Here is a 16,312-nt window from a genome sequence, read left to right on the forward strand (position 1 = left end):
AAGCACATTAATAACTTTAGACTGGCTTTAGCAGAGAGGAAAGCCCCAGCATTTTAGAGAGAAGGGTGAGACAGAAGAAACAGTGGGGCTCTGAAGAATGAAAGTGAAAGAGTGATCAGGAAAGAGATGGCCCTGGAGAGATGACAGACCACCAGACAGAGTTGCTCTTAACTACGAGATGTTCTTGGGCAGGGTTTTTTGTTAATTTATTTGCAGAATAAATTAAATCCAAATGAATAGGCGATGACCTAGATAAGGCTCCGATAGGACGTGCAGAGTGATGAAGCCGACAGTAACAGCAGGACGCGAGGGAAGAGAGGAGGAGAGTGGACGGAGTGCATGTGGGTCCAGGGGATATGGAGTCCTCTGGTGCCTAGCTGGACACAGAACAGACAGCCAGCCTGTGTGGAGGGACTGACCATGTATGGACTGGATAGCAGTGGAAGGAAACATGATACATGATGATACATTTCAGATGTGGTTGGCATGAGTACTCATCTTTTGTCTGTCTGAATCATAGACTATACAGTCTATAGTCTGAATACATTATCGTTCATATGAATATTATTAATCTACAAGAATGGCTGACTTTGATTTGCACACAAATAAATAATTTTTAGCTCACAGATAACTAGAGCTTTGTCTCTAAGGTTTGTTTTTTGACATTGAACGTGTTCTAGTTGTAATGGAGAATCCGCTACCAGGGAATGAGGAACTGGTATGGGGCAGGTGGGAGGCACTGAGGGGGCACTGGGGGCTGAGACACAGGGGGGGGGGGGGGGGTCTGGTTGTTATTTTGATGAAATGAGTAGGAGCGTGTGGAAAACACTGCAGCAGAAGGGAACACAGAAGCAAAGAGGGTTAGAAGGAGGCCAAGATGGGGGAAATGGAGAAGGTCATCAACTAGATGGGCTGTCGGCTCGGCGTGGTAAATAGAGGAGTAGAAAGAGGGGATGACAGGAGAAGGAGAGAGAGAGGGCAACCAGCGAGATGAATTACAGGACAGAGACGAAGAACTCCCCCTGCCTCTGGCGTTGTAACGAACGAGAGATGGGCCCCAGAGAGGGGGGGGGGGGGGGGGTTGGGGGTGAGAGGAAGAGGAAGGCAATCGAGTGACAGAGATGGACAGTGCCGCAGAGGGACAGTGACGTCCGGAAGGAAAGAAACACGGAGGAGCGAAGGCATGGCGAAGAGAAGGGAGATGAAGAGAGACACGGCGCCTTAGTGGGACTGAGACAGGGGAGGAGAGAGAGATGACAGAGCCCTACCTGGGGGCCCAGAGGGAGGGCAAGCAGCAGAAGGAGAGAGAGAGAGAGAGAGAGAGAGAGAGAGAGAGAGGAGCGCTGTCGGTACACCAGAAGGAAAGATCTGGAATGTTAGCGCCGAGAAGAGAATGGCATTATGGCAGCGAGGGAGAGGGAGAGAAAGAGGGACCCAGATTCCTCAAAGCAATGAGGGAGACGCAGAGCCCTGTGAAGAGAGGCAGGGAGACAAGAGAGGCAGAGGACACACTGGAGCTGAGAATTTGAGAGAGGGAGAGAGAGAAAGAGGGAGAGACTTCAAAGGGATGGACATCAAGGCACCTGTTCTTTTGTCATGAAATGGAACATATTGTAAATGGAATAGAAAACAGACATCTTGCAGCTAGCAGATAACATGATTGGTTACTTATGGAGAGCCAGACAAGATAAGAGTCTAAATTAGCGTTCATTTTTACACCTAATATAGTATATCTAATTAACTAATTAATTAGTGTGAAATCGCTCTCTATGACTTTTATTAAGCATAGAGCACCCCAGCCCAACAAAAGAAATATGGCCAACATTACTTTACAATAATCACATTATAGAGGTGTGATTGCGACATATGAGACACATTGCAATCATCCTGATACATTTTCCAAGCAGAGACATCAAAGGCATTGCAAGCTCAAAGGTGTCTGGGGTTCAGTTGCTCATACCGAAACCATTTCCTGGTTCCTCTGAGAAAAGCTTAGAGGGCTTCTCCATGAAAAGGCACAGTAATTATTATCTCAGAAATATCACTCTCTCACATAAACTCACACACACATACTGTACACACACACACACACTAAAACACACACACACACACACACACACACACTCTAACAGAAGTATTGTATCTGACAGAGTTTAAGAGTCGACTGTAGAGGTTGGTTGTCATCTGTCAGAGCCATAGATTGGTCTCCTGCAGCTTGTGACTCGTCCTCTCCTGCGTGACCTCTGCCGCGAGCATTGGCTGGGCGCTCTGCCCGGTACCGGCGACCCTCGGAGTGACCCCTGCCCACTCGGATTATCCACTCCACTCCTCCGCCCCTGCACCCCTCCTGAGTTAGCCACCGGTGAAGAGCCAGTCCATTCACTCGGGTGGTTTTCTTGCTGGCGGCCTGTGGTCTCTGATGCTTTAGATTGGTAGACAACACGGACCACCTCTTTGAGCAGGGGGAAAGACAAACACTATCACAGAGAGAAATCCTTGAGACAAACACTCACCTATCTCACACGCAGGCACACACACACACACACACACTCACACACACACACACACACACACACACACACACACACACACACACACACACACACACACACACACACACACACCTTGGTTTACTTGTGAAATCCCAAGTGTTTTGAACACTGGAAAATATCTCCATAAGTGGTACTACAGACTGTAGTATGTTCTGTATGTGTACTGAGTATGCCCACATTTACAGGTCATTTCACTTACAGTGTACATTGTGTTTTATGTGCATAAATCACTTGTATAGACAAGACAGCATTGACTATTTCATTCAAGTAGTTCCTAAGAGGTTTAGGAAAACATGCTAAAAGCAGAAAATACTAGAGCTGCAGAATTCATTTGGAAATGTGTATTGAATACTACTGTAAAATAGTATTAAATTCTGCCAGAATTGTAATATGTGTTGTGTCACAAAGTACAGTCAGTCTATGCAGATTTTAAATTGGACACCGACCTAGACCCTCATACCGTTCTCTGATGTGCAAAGAGCTCTCGACTAATGAATTTGAAGATTTGTTTAATTAGGATAATTGTAGCTTTGATGTCCTGCCATATAAAGAGGATGGGGGGGGGGGCGTATACTGTATACTCAGAGCCCTCTCTATCCCTCTGTGTGCCGCTGTGCACGGCGCATCCATAGGCAACAGAGAGGAGAGGTTGAAGTGTCTCTCGTATTTCTGATTAAAGGTCACCAAAGCGCCAGGCCTTCCTTTTGTGTGAAACACCCCCTTTGGTGGAGAGCTGACTGAATTGTGGCCACGCATGAGTGTGAGTGTGTGTGTGTGTGTGTGTGTGTGTGTGTGTGTCCATGCACATGTATGTATGTATATACCACAGAGTACTGGTGAGCCAGGCTTTGTGGTCCAATGCAGTGCCCTTCATGGATATAAAAAAAGTCTGCTTAAAATTCATTTACATATGTATTACCAAGATATTCTTCAAAATTAATCGCCTTATTCTCCCATTTATAGCATTCTTCAAAGGCAACCTGTTTTCCTAGTCTCTCTCTCTCCATTTCCCTCTCTATCCCTCTCTCCTCCTTTCTCTCTCTCTCTCTCTCCCTCTCTCTGTCTTTTCTCCCTGCCCTTGCATTTCTGCCTCTCTGCCACTGAACGGCCCATTTCCATTTAAATTGAATAGGACACACATCTTAATATGACAGCTTTCTTTTAAATGAGAGGAATGGTGGAAGCCGACCTCGGCTTCGGGACGAGACGAGCAGAAGTGCCGATGCCACACTTTTCCGTGTTTGCTTTTTCAGCCATGCAGGTCAGTGGAGTTTATGCAAGTGGATTGGGGACTTACTTCTCATATTTACCCTGCTCTACATCTGTAGGGATCATTTCTGCACAAGTAAACGCATGCTAATGATGCAGAGCAGCCCTCAGTGAAGTCTGTTTTTTCCACTGATGCCACCCTCTGTGAGATTTACAGGACAGTAGAAGCCACCAAAGTTCCTCAACTAGCCACTACTGAGGAACCTTTTGAAGGTTCTGATTTGATAACCCCTTAAGTATGGGACTTTTAGAATCTTAAAGGGTTTCTCTATCAGTCATCCTTTGGTAGAAAGACCACCGAAGACGTTGACGCCCATATGTCACACATTTTAGAGTGAATGCATTAAACATAAAACCAACATAATAACTGAGATGAAATGCATTACCTCTTCAGAGTTAATTATGGGCCATTAAGCAGTACGAACTGAACAGTAAATGGACAGATAATTATACAATTCTACTGTCAAGGTCCCCATCCATTGACATACCATATAGGTTTTTACCATGAAAACGGTTGTCAACTCTCTTTTTCATCTGACCGTATTTCCATATGCCAGTTTATGCTGGTTCAGCTTTGCTGCCAGCAGTAGTAGGGTCATTTACCAATGTCAGTGTCCCTCTTGAAACTGGACTTTTTATCTGTGATTCATCATCACCCTAGATGTCCGATAAATCGTTCATTTCGTAGAGGCTCCGAGGCCATTTTCTTAGCACTCTGAGAAATTGCATATTTATTCTGCACCTCCCGTACACAGACTTGGCTTTTCTGTGTCTTCTGGTGGAGAAATGATTAATTGTGTGTATTTAAATATACATGTATCTAATATAAAAAGCGAGTTTTGTAACATTGGGGTTTAATACTGCAAAACAGTTCATTGCACAAGCATTTTTTTCACTTTGTGTAAGATTCAAGCAACCACCTCCTATGGTGAAATGATAAATGATGCTTTGTATTAAAGATGACGTAGTTCCACAAAGGCTTAGTATTGTTTGTTTTTTGAAGACAGCACAGGGGTACTGCGGCTATAGGCGCTCTCCCGGGTAGTCATTTCCCAATGTTTGTAGCATGAGAAGGCATCCACTGCAGTGGACTGGCGATTGCCTGGGAGTCCATTTGTGTGTGTGTGTGTGTGTGTTTGAGGAGGTGACAGAGCTTTCATCGTCTTTAAATGTGCCAAAATTAGTCTGGGGAGGTGAAAAAACTGGGAGCTGCCTGGCTTTTGAAGAATTAATAAGCCCTTCCTCATTTGAATGTGCTGAGCGTCGCAGACAGTCTCTGTGAGTCCCGCTTTTACATTTTCTTGACAGGGCCTTTGATGAGCACTGATAAGGTGCAACAGCGCCCAGGGAGCTTGCATCCTACCATAAAAAAGTATGTGTGTGTGTGTGTGTGTGTGTGTGTGGTTGTGCGTGTGTACATGGAGACGAGGCGCGCAGATCTGAGCCGTGCCTGATTATGCGCCTGCTTACCGGCAAAAACACTTTCCCTCCCCACCAAGTTTTACAAGCCCACTCCAGCTCCATCACAGGCGATGACTGGGGGCGTAAGGGAGATGTACGTGTAAGCAGCGATTCGTTTAAAGTTTATCGTGCATTCTAACGCTAATGTCCCCCACAGGACACACCAAAATGTGCTGTCCAAAACAGGAAGCTTGCCTTATGAGCTCATAAAGCCTCACACTCACTTTAGATTCCTACAGTTTCCCATTCCTGCTGAGTGTCAATAGCGTATAGTAAAGGTGCATTATGAGACAGTCAGACATGGACTGACTTCGCCTTAGGGCCTTGATGCTTTTGTATGCGTGTCAGATTCATCCGCTCACAACCCATTAGCGCTCTACTGACAACAAGCAGAAAGGGTATGGAAGAGAAAAAAACACACAGCGGGTCAATACGTAGCGATGCTGATATGGAGGTGGAGAGATAACCAGAGGCGAGAGGAGAGGAGAGGAGGAGCACCTTCAGCAGAATGCGCCTGAGTGTGTCACTGCCACGGTGAGCTCCGAGTAAACACTAGCCAGCCAGTGTCAAAGTATCCGCTGAGGAGTGAGGCCGGTCTCTCTCTCTCTCTCTTGTTGTCTGGGACTTGGCCCACTGTGAAACGCCACCATCAGCAGCAGCAGCAGCGTCAGCAGGCCCTCTGTGGGACTGCAGAGCCCCAGTGTGGTTAGCAAGGCCCGAGGGCTCAGCATGGGTTAGCACCTGTAACTACTTTGCTATCATCCATCACATGGGTTATTTATGCGGCGGTGACAGCTGATGAATGTGTTAAATATAGCTGATGGTTTGGTAAATGGTAAGTGCTGTGTGTGTGTGTGTGTGTGTGTGTGTGTATTTGTGCACCATGGGGGATTTAGCTCAAACTCCCGGAGTTGAGCAAGCCTCTCGGGAACAGCTGAATTTCTTTTTTTTCTTCCTTTTTGGTGGTGTCGCTGAATTTTTAGTTCAGCTATAAAAGTGTAATCAGGCGAGTGGCCCAAAAATATCTCTCAGGGAGAGCAGGAAGAGGAACTACATTATACAGGTAATGCAGCAGTCCCTGAGCAAATGTGTGTGGCAGGTGGCACCATTGTCTATTTTACATTCCCCCAGTTCAGATTAAGACATGTAGAGATAATGCACTCAGAAATACCTCAAAATTCCACATGCCTTTATATTTTAGAGCTAATGTCTCTGTAACCAGTCACTTAGACCACCGGTGTAAAGCATAACCTTGTCTTTTCATGCAAGAGTAAGTATTGTCTCTTACTGATGTGCCACATTTAGTGCCAGCAGCAGATGCCTATCTTTATCCAAATGGAGACTTGGTAATGTGCTTCCATTCATGTGAGCATTTTGGAGGCGCGGCAGGTAGTCCTCTCCTCTCATTAGCCGGCTAAATGGCAGCATGGAGGGAAACAAAAGACATTTCTAGGAGTGCAGCTTACCCAGTGCGCTATTCGATCTCTTCAAGCGATCATCACAGCGCACACAGAGAGCAAGCTGAAAGGTTTTGTGTGTGTGTGTGTGTATGTGTATGTGTATGTGTGTGTTGTAGAGATACACAGCAAGAGAGAGAGAGCGAGGCGGTGGGCTTTGGTGTGTGATGCGAGGCTGTTTTTTAAAGTCGTTTTCCCTGGAGTGCTAATGAAACAGCAGGACCGGGCCACCCGGCTGAACTCCACAGTGGGAGCTCTTTTGTACGGTTTCCAGAGGCTGCGCTCACATCTAAACTGAAGTGACACTCGTAGTGGCGGGCAGAGCAGGGGAGGTGGTGGACTCCCCCAGTGAGAAGGGTTGCGGTGGGGAGGACCTCTGAATAGGCAGACTGACAGGTCGAGCAGTCTGAGGAGATGGAAACGTGTGTTCCCTTCCCTTTGCCACCCCACCCCTCTGGGGCTCAGTCGGGTCAGGATTAGGATTGGAAGCCTTCGGTGGGGTGGGGTGCGGTGGCGGTTAGTTGTGACATGCTGTCAAACTCTTGCTGCTCTCTTCTGTCGAAACAAGCCATCACAGCCAACTCCTGACAGCAGATGTGGTAATTTGCAGTGAATTCAGCCATCCATTCCGTGCATGTTGTGTAATTTAGACGGTGTGTTTCGTTTAGATAATTACTGAGGCATTAGCTAAGCCTGAATTCAGTTAGAATCGCATGCATTTTTATGGTAGTCATTACCATTACCACAAGTGCAACAGGTTGCTGAAGTCACGGCATCTTACATCAAATGGCTGTAAACGGCGTCCCTTGCTTCAATCAGCTATGTGCCCTCTAGTCATTCGCCATGGAATCGGTGCTCAGTTCAAGTACCATCCTTATGGCTAGTGTTAAACGACCACGTTCTGGAGCTTCAGGTAATCCAACCTCAAATCCAACTATCAGGATGGTGATTAGCCCCTTCGTGATGGCTCTGTGGGTATAAGCACATGACCCCTATTTTAATTTATATGTGATGAAACGAAGCATGCCCAAGGCCATACACCATAAAGCAGACTTTAAAATAGTATAGTATGGTGGCATCAAAGTCCTCTACACCCTCCCCCCTTCTTTTAGTTCACCAAACATTTTGTTAGCTTTGCCTCTGGCGCAGGCTCCTTAGTCTTCTCTTTTGTTCTCTGAGATGAATTACCATGGTCATTAGTATAAATTAAGACTGAATATTTGTTCTGAAGGAATCGTCCAAGGTCAATTATTTGATGTAATTGCTCTGCGGCAGACCCTGTTATGGACATCCTTTTGAGACAGTGTGGGAAGCAAACAAACAAGATATTTGATTTTGTCATTACCCCAAATCACAAGAGCACCATATCATTGCATTGTGCCATTTTATCTAATGTTTACGCACTAGGTGCTTTTGAGACTGGGTGGAAAATTGTGCTCTTGGTGTCTCAGCGTGCCCTCATTTTCAGATTGCAGGGGGGGAAATCTAAAATCTAAATGGCTTCTTTTGTAATTCATCAAAACATTAGTAAATTTAAAAAAAAAACATAGTCTACAAACATTAGAGAGAACTGAATCAGACCACTGCTGTGCTCAAATGTTCAGAGGCCGTTTTTATTTTCTATAAAAATAGAAGAAATTACACAGGCTTTGTCATTATAGTCATTATAACCTTGAGTAGATATAATACCGCACCACAGTAAGATGGTTTTTAAGCCGTGGCCCCTCTGTGTAGAGGCTTTCATTTCCATCCGAGTGTAGCCACTCACTCACCTGCTCCTACCCATTGTTTTTGTCCCACGCCAGTCTCTTAAGGCTGAGAATATGAAACTATCTTTCTTTATTCAGGGTTATTGTTCCCAGAGCCACCAACGAATGTTTTCGCGGAAATGGCAGCGTGCATTACCTGAACCTGGACTCAGGCTGCAGCCTTTAATGGCACAATTAAACTCCAACAGCCGAGTATCTATAGAGCAATTAACCTTTGATAAACCAATTACTATTTAGCATTTGATGACAGAAGTTGGGCCCTGGAGGAGTCATATTCTGCTTTTATAGGGGACTCTCAGGCACCAGATTAGCTTAGCCATGCCGTAAAATTGTCAGCGTTCCTTGTTTTCTGGCGTATTGATTCCATTGTGCTGAGCCATCACAGAGTGTTAGATGGGGAAAGAAAGAGGACATTTGTGTGAAATAAAGGCAGGGTGGGGAGAGACTTCAAAAAGGAGAGAGCATATCTCATAAAGACTCACACAACATGATGGGGAAACTCTGAATGCTTGCCACACACACACAAAAAAAATCCTCCATAATAAATACTGCCTGTCTATAGCCTCTGGTGCCATTCCATCAGCGTGGCGATCACTCTGGTCGCTATGGATACGGTTGTCAGAGTGGCCCCCTGAAATATCGTTGGCAACATTGGCCTGATTGTATATTGTCGTTGTTGAAGCCATAAAATACATATAACTGTCCCTGAAGGATTTACCACCTGTCGGTGAACGTTGCTTAATGCGAGACTGAGAAATTTACTATGGGAATATCATTTGTCATTTGTAATCTTGTAAGGAAAAAGAAAATATGAAATGCGTTTGGCTGTGCAAGAGTCACAGGAGGTTACGTGCAGTGGTCCCCCTTGGGGTCAGGGTTTACACGCCAGCACTGGCCGTCCATCACGTGCGGTGCAGCCGCTACAAACTGGACGCCTCTAAATTCCATTCGCCTCACAAACATGCCAGACATAAATTTATCCGGGGGAAGTCGGGCGCATTTTAATTCCCCCCCGTCCTGACAGCCTCCCAGCCTTTCCGAATGCAATAATAGGGAATTGATCATATTCTTTATGGCTCACCGTGGGGCCCCAAATGTCTTTTGCATTCCTCCTTTCATCAAGTTTAATGGCAAAAAAAATAGATGGGATGCAGGGGCTGCAGTGTTGTGCTGACGGACGTGCCAGGCGGTGCTGTATTCAAACCCGATGAGACGCTCCGATGGATTTTCCATAGGGTCTAGTGGCATGTGAACTGTTGTATCTTGGACCCCTATTAGTATGCATGGAGATGGATCTTTTTGTGTGTATTTTTTTCGCCTGGTTTATCAATGGGTGACTCAGAGGAATCAGAATTCTATTGTGAACCTTTCCATTCATCCACACCGATCAATGACAAAGGTACAGGACTGATAGTCCCCGGTGGTCGTTAATTATATGCCATAGCATGTAATGAAGCAGCCGGCCTGTCTAAAAACGCATTGTGTGGAATGCCTCTGTGTAGTATTGACGCCGGGTTTTAATTTCCTGCCTCTTTTTGCCAAAGCGTTTGTTATTACCGTCGCAGGCGATAGGAACGGCTAATGAAAAATCGTCTCCCACTCTCCACTGTCATGGTTGCATAATGAAGCAGAGAGAAACTGAAAAAGTAATAAACTGCACATTTCTCTCAGCGCTAGCTCCAAATCAGATCAGGCTAACTGATGGGCCGACAACAACAGCCTCATCGCCATCCTCTCCTTAAACAGCACGTTTGCCGACATATCTTTCCCAAGATGGGGACAAGATGATATTGGGGAATGGGCTGGGCAGTTAGGGGTGGAGGGGCTGTAGTAATCCTTTTTCTTTTCATTCTGCTAAGCCCTAGCTCAGTGTTAGCATCCTGAAACTAACTGACTAATGAACAATTGCTGGCCCAGCAGTGGCAGTCAGCGTGACGACAGAAGATTGCATTTAAGATGGCATTTCATCACTCAGTGCACACAAACACACACACACACACACACACACACATTTGGCGCTGCACGTAGCATACACACACGCGCACACAATTTCAGGCATTGGTCTGAATTATGTTATTTTGGCTCTATGTCATCATAAGGAAAACACATGGCAAGTGTAGCTGTCATTGAAAGCATGTTCTCTGACAGGACTAGGTTGGCAAGATATGATTGAGTTGAAATTTGAGCTTCGGGAGCTAATTTGGAGGTTGTAAAGGCTGCCTTGCATTTATAGTGCAGACAATATTTTTATTACAACTGGTGGTTTTAGGGGTCTGTATTCAGTCAGTGCATAAAAAGGATTGACTGATCTTTTTTGTTACAGGAAATTGTGTAAATCCAACAAAATATTGATCTGTAAAAGTATCATGAAAGCCGTGTGAGGAGTCAGAATTCATTTAGTCTGGTTAGACTGGGAGCCTTATACTAGGTGTACTGAATCATGTAACAATTATTACAACTGTATCATTGAAAATGTTATGCTTCTGTGGGGAAATTAACCCCATGTTTGAGCAAGCCTCAACTCCCTTCATGTTCTTACCCATAAAGCTGCCCGCTGTTCTCTGTCAAACAAGACCAGAGTTCACTATGTTGCTCTGCCCCTTTTGCATGCTTCTGGAGATTTCGCAGAATGGAATGCTTTCGGTCAAGGTGATTGTAGTTTGGGCTGTAGTCCCAGTGGCAAAAGACTGCCAGTAGGTGTTGCTGTACTGAGGTGTGAGGTAGTTTAACCCTGTTGAGTAACTGACCAAAAAGAAAATGTGAGTAGACCCAAAGCACAGACATCAATTTTGGCAAATCCTGTTAACTAAGCTGGCTTTCTTTTACTAGTTTCATGACAAGAATGTTATTTGTCGTGTGTATTACTAATGTTTGTAATATACTCTTAGTTAAGTTATGACTAGTCAAATGCCTCATGAGCATTCTCCATAGTCATGGTAACCTCTGTCACCACCAGTCAGAGACTAAAAATAATCTGACCGACCTTGGTGATCCCACAGCCAAACATTCAAGTAGTGGCTGCCACAAGCTGTTCAGACCAGCGATATCATTATCATATGCTCATTTGTTCCTATTAATATTTATTAATGCAATCTAAAGTAGCACTAATGAAGCCAAGGTCATGGCAGCTTTCATGATCTGACAGCTGCTGATGAGGACTACATCTCATCAACAAACTTTTATAGGTATGAGAGGCCCTTGTGTTATGAGCAGATATTTGCCATCTAACATCTAACATTGTCTTAATTACTCTAATATGTTTGAAATGAGTTTCTTGGCACTAAAGCACAAAAAAAACTTAACACTCTCCAATTTTCAAATGTGCCAAACAGTTTTACTCAGAGCACTATTCCCTGGCTCCTGAGTGTCCTGTTCGTCCAAAACCTCATTATTGACCACCATCTGTGCACCATGACCAACGTCCAACAGCTTATAAACCCAACAGAGAAATAGTGAGAGAATATCCCTTGGATTCAGCCTCATCCTAGCTGGCTCGCCACATCTTCTCTCTGTGCAACAGGATGATACTTCAGCTTCTTTTCACTCCTCACCCCTCAAACTGTGTTTGGTCTTTCTCTCTCTCACACTCTCTTCCTCAAATGCCTTACACATTAGGGCAGCCGTGGCCTACTGGTTAGCACTTCGGACCTGTAACCGGAGCGTTGCCGGTTTGAACCCCGACCAGTAGGCACGGCTGAAGTGCCCTTGAGCAAGGCACCTAACCCCTCACTGCTCCCCGAGCGCCGCTGTTGATGCAGGCAGCTCACTGTGCTGGGATTAGTGTGTGCTTCACCTCACTGTGTGTACACTGTGTGCTGTGTGTGTTTCACTAATTCACGGATTGGGATAAATGCAGAGACCAAATTTCCCTCACGGGATCAAAAGAGTATATATACTTATACTTATACTTATATACTTATACATATGAGTGTGCATGCACACACAGACACACACACACAAAGGTTGCTTGGGGCAATAGCCATGCACCTGTGTGCACTTTATTTTCCCCCAGACTTGGAGACCACGTCTTAAAACCCTAGAGTGTCTGGTCACTCACAGAGTTTGAGCTAGCATTATTAACAGATGGTGAGTGGGTGGACACAAGAAAGCTTATTTACAAGGATACAAGGATACAATGAAGTTTATTGTCACATGCATATAGTTACTGGAAGTAAGAAATGCAGTGAAATTATGTCTGGTGTCAGCCTATTTGTGCATTTATGGGGGGGGGGGGGGGGGTAAAAAGTGCAGTAGAAGTAGGTTTAGTAGATTAAGTGGCAAGGGCTGCATAGGAAAGGTGGGGGAGGATTTGGATTGTGGGGGGGCACCAACAAGGAGCACCCAAGAGCAACAGGGGCAAGGAAAAACTTCCTTAACAAGGTAGAAACCTTGGGCAGATCCACGGCTCAAGGGGCTAACCCAACTGCCAGGGGTTTTGGTGTGTGTGTTGGGGAGATGACAAGGGAGATGGGATAGTGTGCTGTATATGTGGGGAGAGGACAGTGTGCAATATGTGTGTTGGGGAAGCTTCCTCATGAGACAATGTGCTGTGTATTGGGGGGGGGGGGGGGGGGGGGGGCAGTGTGCAGCAAGTATGTAGAGGAGGCTTACTGTAGCAAGCAGTGTGCTGTATGTATGTGAGGTGATGACAGTGATGATGTAAGTGTGTGTGTTTTTTGTGTGTGTGTTGGGGATGGGGGGGGGGAAGAAAGGCTAGGCAATCAAGGACATAGGTAGATAGATGGAGGAGAAAACAAAAATAATAATTTTTCTTATTTTTCTTATTTTTCTGATTTTTGCTTATTTTTCTGTGCTGCAATGTTTGCAGGCTTGTGTTTGGTATAAGACAAAGGAAAAGACAATTGAATGAGGAGACGGGGATAAACGAAGAAGGACTCAGGGTCCATTAGCATGCTTTTTATTTCTTTACTTGTATATTTGTATATTTATCTACTTAATTGTTACAGGAGTTGTAAAAGCAAATTAGAAAAGTGAGCATTAAACTTTTCCCCAGCACTGAACCCTCTGACCCTCTTAGTATGAATGGAGCCCTATTGAGAAGACTGTGACGCATGCCTGGATTGCCTGGTCTACAGTGACTGTGGAGCTCTGTGAGGGTGAGGACATTTGTGCTGCAAAACAGAGGATTTACTCTGGAGGGGGCGGAAGGAGATGCTTCTTCCAGGCTGATAAGGGGGATTTGCGCCTGGAGCGTTCGATACTGAGGGGCTCAGAGGCTCAGAGTGCGTGGTCTGAGAGGTCCTCCCTGTCCCATGCTAATGTTGCTGTGTGGGGGTGAACGGCATCCCACCCACCCCCACCCCAGGCTGTCTTGGCAAACCTCATCAAAAGTTTTCCCTCATCCATTGAAGTTGTTTTCGAAAGACCCAGCACATGCTTTCAGTTTTCGGGAAGATTAGGCCCCAAATGTGCCGTTCTGCAGTATTCTGAAGAACAGAAATGGTCAGCGGTCAAATAGCCATATTGTTGTTGAAGTCCACTGCTTCACCAAGAGCTTCATTCCAGCATTCTTATTCACTCTGAAGTTTGTTTGTCCATGAAAGTGTCTTTCGCGTGGGAATGATGGAGGGAATCTTTTGCTGGCGCTCAGTCAAAGTCAGTGTCATCACCTTCAGATGCGTCCAGTAGCTGGTGTCAGTAGCTTCCTTTATTAGCCCAGTCCTATGGACCCGCCGCAGCTGTCACAATCACTACACATTCAGAGGAGACAGCAGGCAGAGCACACTTGCCCTTTTAGTCAATTGGAATTGAAATTCCGTGGGGCTCTTTTGCGCTGAACTGAAGCATTTTGTGATGGAGTGAATGTGACGGGCTGCATTAACTTTAGCGCTGTCTGTCTAAGGTGGGATTAAATGGCTACCTCGGCATATTAGCCTCCCGTTGAAGAGCTTTTGGCCTTTTCTCAGCCTGATGTGTTATGCGAAATGGTACGGCACAGTCGTTTCAACATATGGCCTGGAAGTGCAATTATGGGGAGATGTGCATTCAGGCTGGATAGACAGCTTTTAAATGTGTGCATTTATTTCAGTGCTTTAGCTGTAGAAGGCATCCATGTGAGTGCGATGTAAGGAAATTGATCAGTGTCTTTTATTCTCAGCGTAGCCAAAGCCAAGATGCGGATCTAAATTGAAGTTGCAAGGGACTTGCAAATGTGAATCAAAGAAAATGAATTGCTACAGATGTTAAAGTGAGCAGAGCACCAGTAATTTAATTACCTTTAGTGTGGAATGGCGTTCAGCCTAATCAGAACCATTTTTACCAGGGAGGTCATGCTGAGAGAAAGGGCACTTGGCTAGTTAGCTGTGATTAGAGCGTAAATCTTACACTGTACTCTGTGTCAAAAAATGGTGGTGGGAAATCAATTTAGAGAATAAAAGCTGATAGCAGAGCTATCTCCTTCAGCAAGTAACCTGCTTCCCTTTGACTCTTGTGAAAGCGTCCTCAGTCTTTTTTAACAGTAAAGAGGAAAAATCTGCATTTCCTCATTTTTTTTGTGGGTGGTTCTTTTCAATACCGCTCCAAGAAACTGAAGTCTTTGAGATCTCATTTGTATTCCTGGAGTGTAGAGAGCAAAACTGGCAAATAGTCTCAACAGAGTTCCCAGTTCCGTTGTATCATTAGATGTGTTTTACATTGACTCAAACTATTTTTGCCTGAGTTAGATGTCACTTTCGATATTACATTCAATGAAATAACCGAGGTGATGCGTGTGCTGTTTTCCAGTGCTAATTATGTAATTATAAATCTGATGACTGACACTAGAGATATATTGACATTATAGCATAATTATGTGCCACTTTCTCACTGAAATATACTGTAGATGTCACATTCTCACATTGTCAACAAATATGTAATCTAATCAACGTCAGTGCCTATGTGTGTATATGACTTTTATGACTAAAATGTCACAGTGTATATGTACTGTATATAGTGTATTTATGCATGTGTGACGAGTGTGTATTGGTGTATTTTTAGCCATTCAAGTGTGTGTGTGTGTGTACGTACGTGCTTATGTGTGTGTGTGGGGTACAGTTATTGAGTATGTGTGTATGTGTGAGAGTCTTCTTCCATCAGTCCTACTCCATCTCCCCTAAGAGAGGCCCCCATGCGTGTTATTATCTGCTATTTTAAGTGACTCCCTGCTGGGTGGTGCGCAAAGTGAAAGGAACAGCAGCTGAGCGCAGACAGTTTCCCATGGAGTCGGGTGAGTGTGTGTGTGACTGATAGGCCAAGTTCGTCTGTCCACAGAAACTCCCCCTCTCACAATGAGCCACACACACACAGACACACACACAAACCCACACACATACACACACAAACACACACACACACACACACACACACACACACACACACACACACACACGTCACTCAACACTGCTCTTACCCCCATGGCTACACTCCCCAAATGCCAAATCTGTCACATGTTATCGGATTTAGTCAGCCGCTGAGAAATGTCAAACTAATCATGATGTTTTCTTTTATGAATTTAAGCTTGTTAGCACACTGACAGAAAACAAACAAATGACGAAAGAGTTTAGCCTTTGGACAGTCTGTGGAAGTTTATAGATAGCCTCACAAATATAGGCCTATTTGTTATATTAATTGTTTTCTGTTGAAGAGGGGCTTGATGTGCTATTTATATCAAATTCAGTGTTTGAGATTTTGGCTGGCAAGACTGGGATTCAGCATTATGATGCTATAGATTTGCAACTATATATAATACTAGGTTTCCTTTAACGTGTATTCCTGATCTTCATCACATTTCTGTGTTTACATGTTG

Source organism: Alosa pseudoharengus, unplaced genomic scaffold (assembly GCF_046254945.1).
Source record: "Alosa pseudoharengus isolate Yale_2024_CS ecotype anadromous, Long Island Sound unplaced genomic scaffold, YU_APseudo_1.1 YU_APseudo_1.1_scf_10, whole genome shotgun sequence".
Lineage (NCBI taxonomy): Eukaryota > Metazoa > Chordata > Actinopteri > Clupeiformes > Clupeidae > Alosa > Alosa pseudoharengus.